We start from the raw sequence: 15427 nt of genomic DNA, 5'->3' as shown, positions 1-15427 counted from the left end.
AAGAAAGAATATTAAGAGCAGCAAAGGAAAAATGCCAAGTAACATACAAAGGCACACTTAACAGAATCACACCTGACTTCTCCATGGAAACTCTGACAGACAGAAGGTCTGTCAGATACATATTCTACCAACACTAAGAGACCACAGATGCCAGCCCAGACTACTATACCCAGGAAATCTTTAAATCACTAAAGATGGAGAAAACAAGATATGACACAACAAATCCAGATTTAAAAAATGCATATCCACAAATCCAGCCCTACAAAAAGAAGTAGAAGGAAAACTTCAATCTAAGGAAAGTAACTATGCTCACAAAACATACACAATAGAAAATCCAACTTTACCAAAAGACAAAAGTAACAGGGGGTAAATCCACAAACAATTACACCACAAACAACAAATCAAAAACAAACAATAATTAACACCCAATGTTCCTTAATTTCCCTCAATATTAATGGTCTTAGATTGCCTATAAAAAGACACAAGCTAACAGAATGGATACGAAGTCAGAATCAATCCTTCTGCTGCATACAAGAAACACACCTCAACTTCAAAGACAGACATTGCATCAGAGCCAAAAGTTGGGATAAGATTTTCCAATCAAATGGACCCAAGAAACAAGCTGGTGGTGCTATCCTAGCATTGAACAAATTAGACTTCAAACTAAAATCAATCAAAAGAGATGAAGAAGGTCATTTCATATTTATCACAGGAAAAGCTCATTAGGATGAATTCTCAATTCTAAACATCTATGCCCCAAATACTAGGACACCCACATTTGTAAAACAAACATTACTGAAACTCAAATCACACATAAGACTTCACACAGTTACAGTGGGAGACTTCAACACCTGACTCTCACCACTAGACAGGAACACCAGACAGAAACTAATCAAAGAAACAAAGAAACTAACAGAAATTATGACCCAATTGGGTTTAACAGACATCTATAGAACACTGAACCCAAACACAAGAGAATATACCTTCTTCTCACAACCACATGGGACCTTCTCTAAAATCGACCAAATACTCAGCAACATAGCAAACCTCAACAGGTACAAAAAATTGTTATAACCCCCTGTATCTTATCAGATCACCATGCTTTAAAGTAAGAATTCAACAACAACACAAATTGCAGAAACCCTACAAACTCATGGGAATTAAATAATGCACAACTGCACCATTCCTGGGTCAAGGAAGTAATTAAAGACTTCCTAAATTTTAGCATATGAAATCCAAGAACACATCAGAAAAATCTTCTACCATTATCAAGTAGGTTTCATCCCAGTGATGCAAGAATGGTTCAACATACTAAAATCTATTCATGTAATTCACCATATAAACAAACTGCATAAGAAAAACCACATGATCACCTCACTTGATGCGGAAAAAGCCTTTGAAAAAATCCAACACCCCTTCATGATAAAGGTCCTGGAGACATCAGGGATAACAGAAACATACGTGAACATAATAAAAACAATATACAGTAAACCATCAGCTAACATCAAACTAAACAGAGAAAAACTCAATGCAATTCCTCTAAAATCTGGAATAAGACAATGTTGTCCTCTCTCTCCATACCTCAATATTGTACTTGAAGGTCTAACTAGAGCAATAAGACAAGAAAAGGAGATCAAGGGGATACAAATTGAAAAGGAAGTAGGTAAACTTTCACTATTTGCAGATGATACTATAGTTTATATAAGTGACCCAAAAAACTCTACAAGGGTACTCCTACAGCTGATAAAAACCTTCAGCAAAGTGGCAGGATACAAGGTTATCTCAAAAAAATCAGTAGCCCTATTATATACAGATGATAAATGAGCTGAGAAAGAAATCGGAGAAACCCCACCCTTTACAATAGCCCCAAACAACATAAAATATTTGGGGATAATGCTAACCAAACAAATGAAAGACCTATATAACAAGAACTTTGAGTCTTTAAGGAAAGAAATTAAAGATGATACCAGAAAATGGAAAGATCTCCTATCCTCTTGGAATGGTAGGATTAACATAGTAAAAATGGCAATCTTGCCAAAAGCAATCTACAGATTCAACACAATCCTTATCAAAATACCCACACAATACTTCACAGACTTTGAAAGAACAATACTCAACTTTATGTGGAAAAACAAAAGACCCAGAAGAGCCAAAGCAACCCTGTACAATAAAGGAACTTCCGGAGGCATCACCATCCATGACTTCAAGCTCTATTATAGGGCTATAGTCCTGAAAACAGCTAGGTTTTGGGACAAAAATAGACAGATAGACCAGTGGAATCTAATTGAACACCCACATACCTACGAACACTTGATTTTTGACACAGAAGCTAAAATTATCCTTTGGAAAAAAGACAGCCTCTTCAACAAATGATGCTGGCATAACTGGATGCTGGCATGTAGAAGACTGCAGATAGACCCATGTCTATCACCATGCACAAAACTTAAGTCCAAATGGATCAAAGACCTCAATATAATTCCAGCCACAATGAAACTCTTAGAAGAGAAAGTGGGAGGTACCCTTGAAAAAATTGATAAAGAAGACCACTTCCTGAACATAACATGAGTAGTACAGACACTGAGATTGACAAGCACTGATCTCCAAAATTTACAACGTACTCAAGAAGCAATTCTCCAAAACACCGAACGATCCTATTAAAAGTGGGGCACAGCACTAAATAGAGAATTCTCCTCAATAGAGGAGTTTAAAATGTCTCAGGGACACTTGAGAAATTGCTCAACATCCTTAGCCATCAGGGAAATGCAAATCAAAACAACTCTGAGATACCATCTTATGCCTGTCAGAATGGCTAAAATCATAAACACCAATGACAATTTATGCTGGAGAGGATGTGGAGAGGTAGCAACATTCCTCCACTGTTTGTGGGAGTGCCAACTCATACAGGCACTTTGGAAATCAATATGGAGATTCCTCAGGAAAACGAGAATCAGTCTACCACAAGATTCAGCATTTCCACTCTTAGTCATATACCCCAAAGATGCACATTCAAAAAACAAGGACATCTCTTTCACTATGGTCATAGCAGCATTATGTGTGTTAGCCAGAACCTGGAAGCAACCTAGATGCCCCTCGACTGAAGAGTGAATAGAGAAAATGGAGTACTACTCAATGGAAGAAAAAACAATGGAATCTTTAAATTTGCTGGCAAATGGATGGCACTAGAAGAAACTATCTTGGGTAAGGTAACCCAGTCACAAAAAGACAAGTATGGTATGTACTCACTCATATATGTATTTTAGACATAGATCAGGGGAGTGGCAGCCTACAATCCCCAGCCAGAAAGTCTGGGAAACAGGGAGGCCTCTAAGAGAGATATGAATGGTAACCCAGAGAAGGGGAACAGGACAGAGTCTTCTGAGAGGACTGGGAGGACAGGGGGGAGGTGAGGAAGCTGGGAGAAGGAGAGGGGTGAAGAGGAGGAGAACATGGGGAAGCAGGAAAGTTTAGTAGAGGAAAAATAGAGGAGAGAATGATTATATAAGGAGCCATTATAGGTTTCAAGAGAGATCTGGTACTACTGACATGTCCAGAGGTCTACAAGGATGACACCAACTGGTAATCTAACCAATAGTGGAGAGGCTACCTCAAATGACCTTCCCTATAACGTGATTGATGATTTCCTTGTGTGCCATCCTAGAGCCTTCATCCAGTGGCTGAAGGAAGCAGAGTCAGACACCCACAGTTAAACACTAAACTGAACCCCTGTAACCCAGTTACAGAGAGGAAGGAGTGCTGAGCAAAGGGGTTATGACATGGCAGGTAAAACCTACATAATCAGCAGACCTGAACAAAGGGGAGCTCATACAGCCCAGACTGATAGCTGAGATGAAGAACCCCTGAATGTGGGTATCAGTGAGGAGTCCTCAGCATTCTTTGGGGCCTCAGACAAAAAATCAGCATTTAGCCTTGTCATCCAGATGGACTTTGGGAGCCCATTCCATATGGAGGGATGCTATCTCCCCCCTGGACTCATGGGGCAGGGCCTAGGCCCTGCCCTGGATCATATGACAGACTTTCGAGATCCCCCATGAAGGGCTTCACCCTCCTTGGAGAGTGGAATGGGGGTTGAGGAAGGGGTTGGGGGAGGGCTGAAGGGGGGTGGGAGAGAAGGGGAGGGAGTGTGAGCTATGATTGACATGTGAAGCAACCGTGCCTCTAATTTAAATTAAATTAAAATATAAATTAAAAATAAAAAGAAAATAAATAAAAAAGTTATTTTAACTGATTTATAATGTGTATTTCTTTGTAGTATTTTTAAATTTGCTGCTTTATCTTTTTCTTTTCTAATTGTTCAACATCTTGCTAATAGCACCTCTATGAGGTGAGGTAACAATTTGTGTGTGTGTGTCTTTTTAATTGGTTAGGAATCTATTTTTGTAATATGCTATTTCTATTTCTTTTATATTTTTATTTGTTCTTTAATTTAGTTGATTCTTTAATGCTCAGAAATCAAAAAAAAACTTTCTAAAAATCTAAGAAGATTTTTTAGTTGCTGTGTAAAAGGCTACCTTGCAGTAATCATCACCACTAAGATGTCAAAAATGCTTCCTGTGATTTGAGTATTTATTGTTTGGATGCACAAACAGTAAGGGGTAACATTGAGTAGCAAGAAAGTTAAATAATCATTATCACCATTGGTTCACAGATTTCAGATGCAAATGTCAATTACTATGATAATAGTAAGTACATATGACTTTGGCATTACCATGTCTAAAATAATTGAGTAGAACTGTTGGTGATGAGCACTAAGTTATACAAGGTAGAATCTTGTGTAACTTTGCAGAGCACAGGGTGCTCAAGTCAAAAGGAATTTCTTATTAAGGATACTTTAATAGCACTAAGTAGCCACATTAGAACCTGGGTTTATTATTTAGACCATAACTCACATAACATAATATGAACAATAAAGTAAGTAAATAGCTTTAAAATGATGGTTGTTTCAATGAATTTTCTAACTGAAAATGAGAAACAATGTGCTCTATTGTTATTGATATAGAATATTGAACACAGATTTTTATGCATAAAATCTGTATTACTTACAAATATAAGTACAGCTTTTCATATAGTTTTCTGTCACAGCTATGCTATTTATTTCTTATTTCATAATTGGTTATCAGAATTAGTTTCCACAGTAGGCAATTATGTTATAAATAAATTTTAATGGTTGCAATAAAGGCAAGGTTAAGTAAAACAGAAAATCATGAGTTCTTTAGAGCTTATTTCTGAATGGTTGGAATTTGTATATCTAGAACAACCAACATGCTTGTTGTAATCTGTACACCATGCCTACTTGCAATATTTGGAGAGCTTCAAATACATTGTGATAAGATAATACACTGTGTAAAGTTACTCCTAGGGAGAGCTGAATGAACATTTACTCACCTCAGATAGGTAACCAATGACAGACCAAAATATGTCAGGTACCTCCAAAGGCCAACTTGATGAACCTATGAGTTTTATTGAGGTTACATACAGGAATATACGTGAGGAATTACTATCAGGAGAAGAAAAATAAAAGATAGTCTTTGGCATCACGAAAAACACACCACACACTGCAACATGAGTGACAGCTCACAAATGTTGGAGACCTGAAGAGCAGTAGGCCAACTGCAGGCAGCTCCATAGGTTGGAGCTTATCCTTTCCAGTCAGCCCAGTTGGTTTGAGCCTCTTCAATGCACCTCAGTCTTCACTTCTCCCAAGAAGTGGGGTTGGTCTTAGCTCATCGGAGGGTGATTGGCTAGTTTGAGGCTCTTCTAGGCAGTTTAGCTTGTCTGAGAGCATCTCTTCCTAGTCCTTGTTGCTTACAGATGCTGAGAGAGGAGCCTAGTGATTCTATTTGTTTATTTCCTGAGCGTTAAGGATCTTCCATGGAAGATGGAATGCTGCACTTCTACTTTGAACATCCTGTTCTATCATCCTCCCTTCTTTAACATCCTGTGTCTTAATGAGCTTCCTTCCAAGACTGAAGGAAGAAACTGCTACACAATAAACAACAATTTAATTTTGATGGGTAGTCACAAGTATCAAAGCATTCTCATTCAAAGGCAAGTTTACATAGAGTTCCCATTTTAAATTAAAGCATAGTTAAAGGGTTTCAATGTCCATTGCTGTTTTGATATCTTGTTTATTATTTAATAAAGCCACTGGAGATCAAAATGCAAAACTATCCACAGTCATAGAACCAGGTCATAGTAATACACACCTTTAATTCCAGAAGCCATACTAGTTAGCCATAGAAGCCAGGTAGCGGTGGCACACACCTTCAATCCCAGGACTCAGGAGACAGGGACAAATGGATCTCAGTGAGACCAAGACCACCCTGGGCTACATGAGAGTAAATATGTCCAAATCAGTAACAGATGAAGGTTAACTGCCTTTAACCCAGCAGTTGGGGTAACACATTTTTAATCCCAACACTAGAGAGGTGGAGACAGGAGTGGTTCAGCTGAACAGAGAAAGGAATACAAGGAACTCTCGAATTGCAGTCTGAGGCTTGGTAAAGAGCAACACAGTCTGCATTGCATTCTGAGGATTTGCAGAGACAGGATCACCCATTCCAGTCTGATATGTTTTGATTTAAAAGAATTATTTCTTGAGTAAAGTGGAATACGGTTTGTGCTAATACTTTTATTTTTTTTAGTAAAAGTCTAGGGAGAAAATGAATGTATGATGCTATAGAATGCCTGGACAGTACCCTCAGGTGGTTCTTTAAAGTTGGTGGAAGGGTGCGGGAGGAGGGGAGGGAAAGGAAGAGGGACCTGAAATTGACATGTGAAGCAACCTTGTTTCTAATTTAAATTTAAATTTAAAAATTATATATATATACATACATATATATATATGAAAAAAAGAACTAGAGCAAACACTATTCCAACTGCTGTAGAGTCCACTGGCAGCACAAATTAGAAGTTTCAAAAACTGGCTATACAAAGATATTTTTATTTGAACATTTTAGTTGAAATTCAGTCAGAAGTTTCAATATTCTACTTTAAAAAGAAATATCAAAGACATAGGGCTCTGTATGCTTGACTTTGCACCCAAAAATGTTTCCTTAGATAACCCAGAGTTTGGTTATAATTTCCTAAGTAAACATCAAGATTTAAAATGCAAGTAGTCTATGAGCTGCAGAAATGTATCATTGAATTCTGAGTGTATGTGTTTAATATATTTGTGGCTGCATTTATTTCTTTTGTTTTATTTAACAATTTATTCATATAAAGAAAAGCAAGAAAGGCAAAAAAAAGTTAAGTCCATTGCACACGCTAAGAATTGATCAGGTCAGGACAGAGGATATAGGAGTGCTGATCTAAGCTACTGTTTTATTTTTTTTTGTATTTTTTAATTTTTGCACTCCCACAAGCCCCCCCATATCACATCATTTCCCCATGGAGGGCAAGGCCCTCCTTGGGGGTGTCCATAGTCTGTCATTTCATCCAGGGCAGGGCCTAGACCCTCCCCCAAGAGTTCAGGGTGAGAGTGCATCTCACATTGTTGGATGGGAGTCCAAAGTCCATGCGTATACTCGGGATTAATACTGATCTACTGCCCAAGGCTCAACAGATTACTAGGCTTCCTCACTGACACCCCCATTCAGGGGGTCTTGATCAGCCTCATGCTAGATTCCCAGGCATCAGCCTGGGATTCAAGAGTTAACCCTTGTCAGGTCAGCTGTTTCTCAGGGTTAAACCAGCCCAGTCTTGATCCCTTTGGTCATCAGTCCTCCCTCTCTGTTACTGGGTTTTTTGAGTTCAGCTCAGTACTTAGCCCTGGGAGTCTGCCTCTTCTTCCATCAGCCACTGAATGAAGGTTCTGTTTCCCAGGCTCTTTGGCCATGTTGTAGGCTGGCACACCCCAGATCCATGTCTAAAATCCATATATGAGAGAATATATGCCATGTTTCTCTTTTTTGTGACTGCGTTACCTCACTCAGGATGGTTTCTTCTAGTGTCAACCATTTGCCTGCAAATCTCAGGATTCCATTGTTTTTTTTTCTGCTAAATAGTACTCCATTGTATAAATGTACCACATTTTCTCTATCCACTCTTCAGGTGAGGGGCATCTAGGTTGCTTCCAAGTTCAGGCTATTACAAATAATGCTGCTATGAACATAGTAGATCAGATATCCTTGTTGTATGAATGGACATCTTTTGGATATATGCCTATAAGTGGAGTTGCTGGGTCTTGTGGTAGGTTTATTCCCATTTTTCTGAGGAATCTCCATACTGATTTTCAAAGTGGCTGAACAAGTTGGCACTCCCACCAGCAATGGAGGTGTGCTCCCCTTTTACCACATCCTCTCCAGCATAAATTGTCATTGGTGTTTTTGATTTTAGCCATTCTGACAGGAGTGAGATGGTATCTCAGAGTTGTTTTGATTCACATTTCCCGGATGGCTAAGGATGTTGAGCACTTTCTCAAGTGCCTCTCAGCCATTTTAGACTCCTCTATTGAAAATTCTCTATTTAGTTCTGCAGCCCACTTTTTAATTGTATCCTTTGGTGTTTTGGAGACTTGGTTCTGGAGTTCTTTGTAAATTTCGGGGATCAACCCTCTGTCAGATGTGGGGTTAGTGAATATTTTTTTTTCCCATAATGTGGGCTGCCTTTTTGTCTTGCTGACTGTGTCCTTTGCCTTACAGAAGGTTCTCAGTTTCAGGAGGTCCCATTTATTAGTGGTGGATCTCACTCTCTGTGATATTGGTGTTATGTTCAGGAAACTCTTTCCTGTACAAATTCATTCAAGGGTACCACCCACTTTCTCTTCTAAGAGGTTCGGTGTGGCTGGATTTATGTTGAGGTCTTTGATACATTTGGACTTACGTTTTGTGCATGGCAATAAGCATGGATCGATCCGCATTCTTCTACATGCCAGCCTCCAGTTATGCCATCACCATTTGTTGAAGATGCTTTCTTTATTCCATTGTATATTTTTAGCTTCTTTGTCAAAGATCAGATGTTCATACCTGTGTGGGTTAATATCAGGGTTCTCAATTCAATTCCATTGGTCTATCTGTCTATTTTTGTGCCAATACCAAGCTGTTTTCAGGACTATAGCTCTATAATAGAGCTTGAAGTCAGGGATGGTGATGCCTCTGCATGATGCCTTGTTGAACAGGGTTGTTTTGGCTTTCCTGGGACTTTTGTTTTTCCATACAAAATTGATTATTGTTCTTTCAAAGTCTTACGAGGAGAGGAGCTGTGAAAACTTGTCGCTGAGAGCTTGAACAGGAGAGGAAGCAAGAGAATCAACAGTGGAGGAGTATTTGGGAGCAACAGGTCAAGGAAGATCAGGGAGTGAGGAAGGATCGTAGGCAGGAGGTCTCATGGCCAGAGAGACCTCTCGCCCAAAGGTATGCAGCAGCCTCTTCCTCTAGTTCCTGAGTGTCCCCAGGATCGAGAGTTTCCTTGGGAGGAGCAGAGGCAACAGCCCGTAGGGAGGGGTAGATACCACTGGTGGCTAGAGAGCGAGCTTTAGGGGCAAATGAGGTAGGTTGATCAGAAGGAGAAGGAGGAAGCTTATCAAAGTCAGAGTTAGCAGAGGAAGAGGGACAATCTTTAGAAAGATCAGTGACAATACTTGCCCTGGAGCTGCACTAGAACACCCTCAGGAAGCGACCTCTAGATGTTGTTGGGCATCTTTAAGAATTTGTTCTTTTCAGGGGCTTTCCTCCGCGTTAACAATGATACTTTTTAAGAGATCCCAATACTGCTGCATAATCTTTTTATCGCTTTCAGAGCCTTTGGTTTCAAAATAATTAGTTAATTCGGCCCCGACTTGTTCCCAAGTACTGCAAACTATTTTTGGACAAGTAATGACAAACCAGGGACAGACTTCATGTACAAAAAGCAGAAACTTAAGCAAATCTTTTTTCTTAACCTCAGTGTTTCTATCTCTTAATTCTTCCTGAATTACTTTAATAAATCTGGCTTTCTTATTTTTTTTAACCTCGTATCTATCTCTTAATTCTTTCTGAATTCCTTGCTCATATTAGTCCCCATTTTCGTGGGACGAATGGGACAGCGGTGTTAACTTAGGTTATTAGACTAACCCTACTCTGCGCCACCCGGATGGGGCTTACCTGATGCCTTACGAGTGGGCTCCAGACTCGTTGCGCCTCTGCCGTCCGATCGGTGGTCTGTAACTCATGTCCCACGTTGGCGCCAGTTGCGACCCCCGGGAAGGGACCCCCAACCCGTGGGGGTGAGGTGATGAGGGTCGCTACTAATTTGGTGGGCCTTCACGAGCAGATCCGATTTGGAAAGTGAACTTCAAGAGGTTAAGGGAAGCAGGCTCAAGACAACATTCGCTGATCAAGAGCCTTTATTTTTTGGGGCGCGCTGGAACTTATAGAGGAAGGACCTCAGGGGGTGGTACAAGCATGTCAATCAAGTCTCAATTCAAATATACACCAAATACGGTAAAGACAAAGCTGTAATTTTCCATCAGTCATCAGTTGCATTCCACAAATGCTTGTCAGCGTAAGTCAGGTGCAGGAATTAGAGAGGGGTAGGAAGTATTCAATGGAACACTTTAATCTTTTGTTAACAAAGACAATTACTCTGTAAGAGTACTTCCCCCTGGCTAGGTGGGTGGGCTGCCCTGTGTAAATTTAACTTTTATGGTTAGCCTTTTCCTTTGTCTCAAGGGCATGTGTGCTTGCAGTCACATAGGCAGAAGGCCAAGAAATGGTTGACAGACTCCATTTTGTTCAAGGTTCTAGCAGTCCCCAACACATGCTTCCATTCTGCTCTTCATGATCATAATGAACTGAACCTCTGAAACTGTAAGCAAGCTACCCTCAATTAAATGTTTTCTTTATAGGAGTTGCTGTGGTCATGGTGTCTCTTCACAAAAATACCAAACCCTAACTTAAGAAACAGTGTCAGCCGGCTTTCAGATATATTTGCAAATCAAATACTTTACATTTTGAAAGGAAATATTCTAAGACAGGGCAGGAAGATTTTTCTGTGTTAGATTTCTTTCCTTTTATTGGTCTATGTGAGAACATGGTTCTCAGAATAGAAGGGAGCTTGCCTAGGATCATGGAGGTCTTTACAGTTAGGTGTTGTTTGCATAAATGAACATTAAACATTCTCTATTAATATATATGCCTCGCTGCTTTGCAAAAGCAAAATATGTTCATTTTAAATTCTTCTGAAAATTTTTTATAAAGCTACAGCAAAGACAATAACATAGTTTCTTTAGCTTTAGTTGTATTTGATAACATAATTTTTATTTAATTCATGAAAACAATGTATTCAGATATAAATTAACCACTGATACATTTACTGTTATACACATATATACAACTTAATCATTTGCTGTGGGATAATTTTCTTGTTCACTGTAAAGAGTTTTCACTATATTGGTTTAATAAAATGCTGGTTGTCCAGTAGCCAGGGGGGAAGTACAAGTGGAGCTATCAGAAGAAGAGAATTCTGGGAAGAGGCAAGACAGAGACTTAGTAATCAACTAGATGCAGAGGAAGCAAGATGAGAATGGGTTACTGAGAAAAGGAAGCAAACCATATGTCTAAACGTAGATATGAATTATGGGTTGATTTAAGTTGTAAGAGCTAGTTAGTAATAAGACTGAGCAAAAGACCAAACAGTTTATAATTAATAGATGCCTCTTTGTGTTTATTTGGGACTAAATGGCAGGACAGACACATCCATCTACAATTATTTTTGTTTTGAAACATATTTTTAGAACCAGGAAAAGTTGGAATTATTTCAAATTGAATAGGAAATCATAATCTGTGAAATCTTGTCCTGGATCTAACATTTGTTATAGAGGTAGGGAAGCCTAGCATTTTCATTTGATATTTCTTTAAGAAAAACTCAAATGTTTTGAGTTTTTCAAGTGTTTTTCTATTTCAAGATTTTGTCAATACTTTTACATAGCAGAGACATTTCCAAAAGAACTGAAATTACAGAATATTATTGTAGTCTATACTTTCAGTATTATTACCTTAAAATGAGGTGTTTTAAAATTGCCTTGGAACTAACAGCACATAGCAAAGGCTGAGGACCACAGCAAAATGATTATCCTGATTCTTAACTGTGTTTCAGGGGAAATGCTTACATATGCTCTCTCTCAGCAGGACATTGAGACAATTGTTCTGCAAGGCTCATAAATCAATAGAATTTTCACAAATGCTCAAAAGTACAGCTTATAACAAATGTCTTTTTTTCTGGATGGAAATTTACATTTCCTGTCATTTTAAAATCTCCATTTCATATTTATCTGAGTTCAAATACACTGACACACGTGTTTACGTGTTTTTCGCAATTATAGACATGTAAAATTTGAATGATATTTCAATCAAATAAATAAGCTCAAATGTCACAAGTTTGGGCTATTATTTAATAGATCATTGATGATCTATGTGGGAGATAATTTATACTTTCATACATGTGTCACATCTAGTTGAGATTTTAAAAGCATCACCAGGCAGTGATTTTTTATTTATCACACTTTTTGGTAATCCTACATTATTTCACTTTACTCTAGAGTCTGCACTCTGAACAACATACTTAATAGCTTTCTACAAGAACTAACAATACTGATTCTTTAGTATCCTAAAGATTGCATTGAATATTCTCCCACTACTCATTAACTACTTTATATCCCAATTTGAACACTGAATTTGCTGCTAAATTTTTTCTTAACTGCTAATATGGTTAGGTATAGTTCACCTGCCATTATTGCCATTTGTCTCTGGCAACAGATTTACACAGGGCTGTTTAACCTTCACCTCACTTTCATCTTTTTCAGTTAGAGGCTGGGTCATCCCTGTAGCACAAATTCTAATTGGCCTTAATAATAAAATCCTGGAGTCAGATATAGGGGTTGATGCTGAAAGGTCAGAGAAGCAGAGTATCCAGCTACTAGTTTTTACCTCTGCTGAATCATCATAACAAAGAGGAGATCCTGTTCCTTTGATCCTCTGAATGAATACTGTCTCTACAAAACCTCCCAGGGAATGCAATGAGCTCCTGTCTCCTCCTGTTTATTTTTCTCTCTCTGTCCAGCCATATCACCCCTGTTTCCACATGCCTAGTGTTGGAATTAAAGGTGTGTGACTCTTAAATACTGGTGTTAATGGTGTGGTCCATACCACCTGGCTGTTTTTCTTTTAGACTGGATCAATCTAATGTTTCCCAGGGTGGCCTTGAACTAACAGAGATCCAACTGCCTCTGACTCTTGAGTACTGTGATTAAAGGTGTGCATCACCACTGCCTGGCCTCTATGGATAACTAATGACTAGCTCTGAACCCCGATCTTCAGGCAAGCTTTATTTGTTAAAGCACAAACAAAATAACACCACACATAACTCCTGGTTAATCTTCCTTTCAAATGCTCTGAGACATAAGGCTGATATTTGTTATGAATATGGCAAGAGATGGGACATTTAAAAATAAACCAAGGTGTACCTGTATGACAACAATATGCCTAGGTGGTTCTCAATCCTACCAAGTTGGCAGTCATGACAAACTATCACGCCCACCAACTGATCCTAATAGATTCCATTTAGTTTCAATAAATGGAATGCAGTGTAAAAGGCAATTTGTTAATGACCCTTAATAGTTTCCAAAGCCATCCTCTCTCCCTAACCCACTGTATCTTTCTGTATATCTCTCTTTCTGTCTATCTGGCTTTCTCTCTGTCTCCCTTTAATCTGTATGTCACTCTCTTCTTTATCAATATCCACTATAGGACCAACCTTGACTGAAATTCAGGCTTCTCTTTGAAGAGAGAAAATACAATATGGAGAACAGCTATTGAATGATACACTGCAGAAAAAGAATCCAAAAGGACAACCACCAAGTCACCAAGTTTCTAATACCAGATACTAGTCCTATTTGCCATCTTGTTCTATTAAGAAACTTCAGAAGTGTCCAAGAAAGATATTTTCTTATGGAGACCTCCAAAAACCTATGGTTCCATAATGTATGATAGCAATAATGAGCCAAAATCACCTGAACTACATGACACAGATATTATGAGCAGGCAATGCACATATAAAAACACCCTCAAATGAGCATTAAAAGCTTTAAAACAATTACAGAAAGCTATAAAAAGCTATGAGAAAGATGGTTCAAGTTATTACCCAAACTAAAATACAGTAACACAAAATATTGAGAAAAATCCAATGATCCTGTAGATGTTGTGACTTTAATTTGAAATGTCTCCCATAGGTTCATACACTAAAAACTTATGTGGTAGAAAGTGGCTAGAGGAAAAAAGCCATTCTGAGTTGTGTCTTCCCCTGGCTATCTCTTGTCTGTTGTTGTAAGCTTTCTGCCATCACAAGGTGAACAGCTTCCCTACCCAAACCCTCCTGCTGTAGTAATATTTGGCCTCAACTTCAGTACAAATAAACAGCTCTAGTCAAACAAAGACTTGAATGTCTGAAGCACAGAACAAATCTTCCTTAAGTTGTCCCCTCAGCTGGTGAGTACAACAGAAAAAAGTCCCACTAGCACAACTTATACAGCCACAGAGACACCCATGTCAGATAGTTAACTGGCTTCTTCACTTCAGGGAGCCAAAAGAAGCCAGCTAACTATCTGAGAGTTCTGCATCTAGATCTGTAGGAAACAGGAAGAGAAAGCCAATGGGCCTTGCTCAAACTTCTGAAACCTTAAAGCCTACTTCCAGTGATGCACTTCCTCCAATGAGACCACACCTACACCAACAAGACGACCCCGCCTAATCTAAGTAGTGCCATTTCCCAAAGACTAAGCATTCAAATATATGAGTCTAGGGGAGCTGTTCTTATTCAAATTACCACAGTGCCTATTAAAGACTCTCAGCTAAGTAACTCATATCCTAAAATTCTCCAGGGCATTGACTCTTAGCCCTGCAAAGATTAACCAAGGACTAATATTGGTAAACTAAGATGGCTTTCTGTGTCTTTTGTTAATATGTTACTCTCTATGAATAAGTAAAGCAAAGAGTCTTCAAGCTGCTATGTTAATATAGCAATATAAATAATTTAATGTTTATAAATTATTAATTTGGTAATGTTTTGCTATAAAGATACAGTTCATTGTCATCTTAATTACTTGTTAACTATGTTAGCAGTTCCAGTAATATGAAATTAAAGTAATAGATTTTGTATTCAAGTAATATTTAAGAGTTATGCAAAGAAACCAAACCACAATAATTATTAAATGCTCAATTAAAGAGTGATGAGATCAGTGCTGTGGTATAGACCTGGAGATAGTAAGGATAATTACGGAGACGTTTATGATAGCATTTTTATTCTGTGAGACCGTCTCTACAATTAGCCCAGGCAGACCTCAAAGCATAAAGATTGCAAATGCATAACACCATGCCTAGGAAACAGGATACAGTGTAAGGCCAAGATAGGATAAAGTCTTTCCATACATGTCCCC

This window comes from Mesocricetus auratus, unplaced genomic scaffold (assembly GCF_017639785.1).
Source record: "Mesocricetus auratus isolate SY011 unplaced genomic scaffold, BCM_Maur_2.0 Super-Scaffold_100009, whole genome shotgun sequence".
Classification (NCBI taxonomy): domain Eukaryota; kingdom Metazoa; phylum Chordata; class Mammalia; order Rodentia; family Cricetidae; genus Mesocricetus; species Mesocricetus auratus.
The sequence above is the reverse complement of the archived record's forward strand: the minus strand, read 5'-3'. Positions refer to the sequence as shown.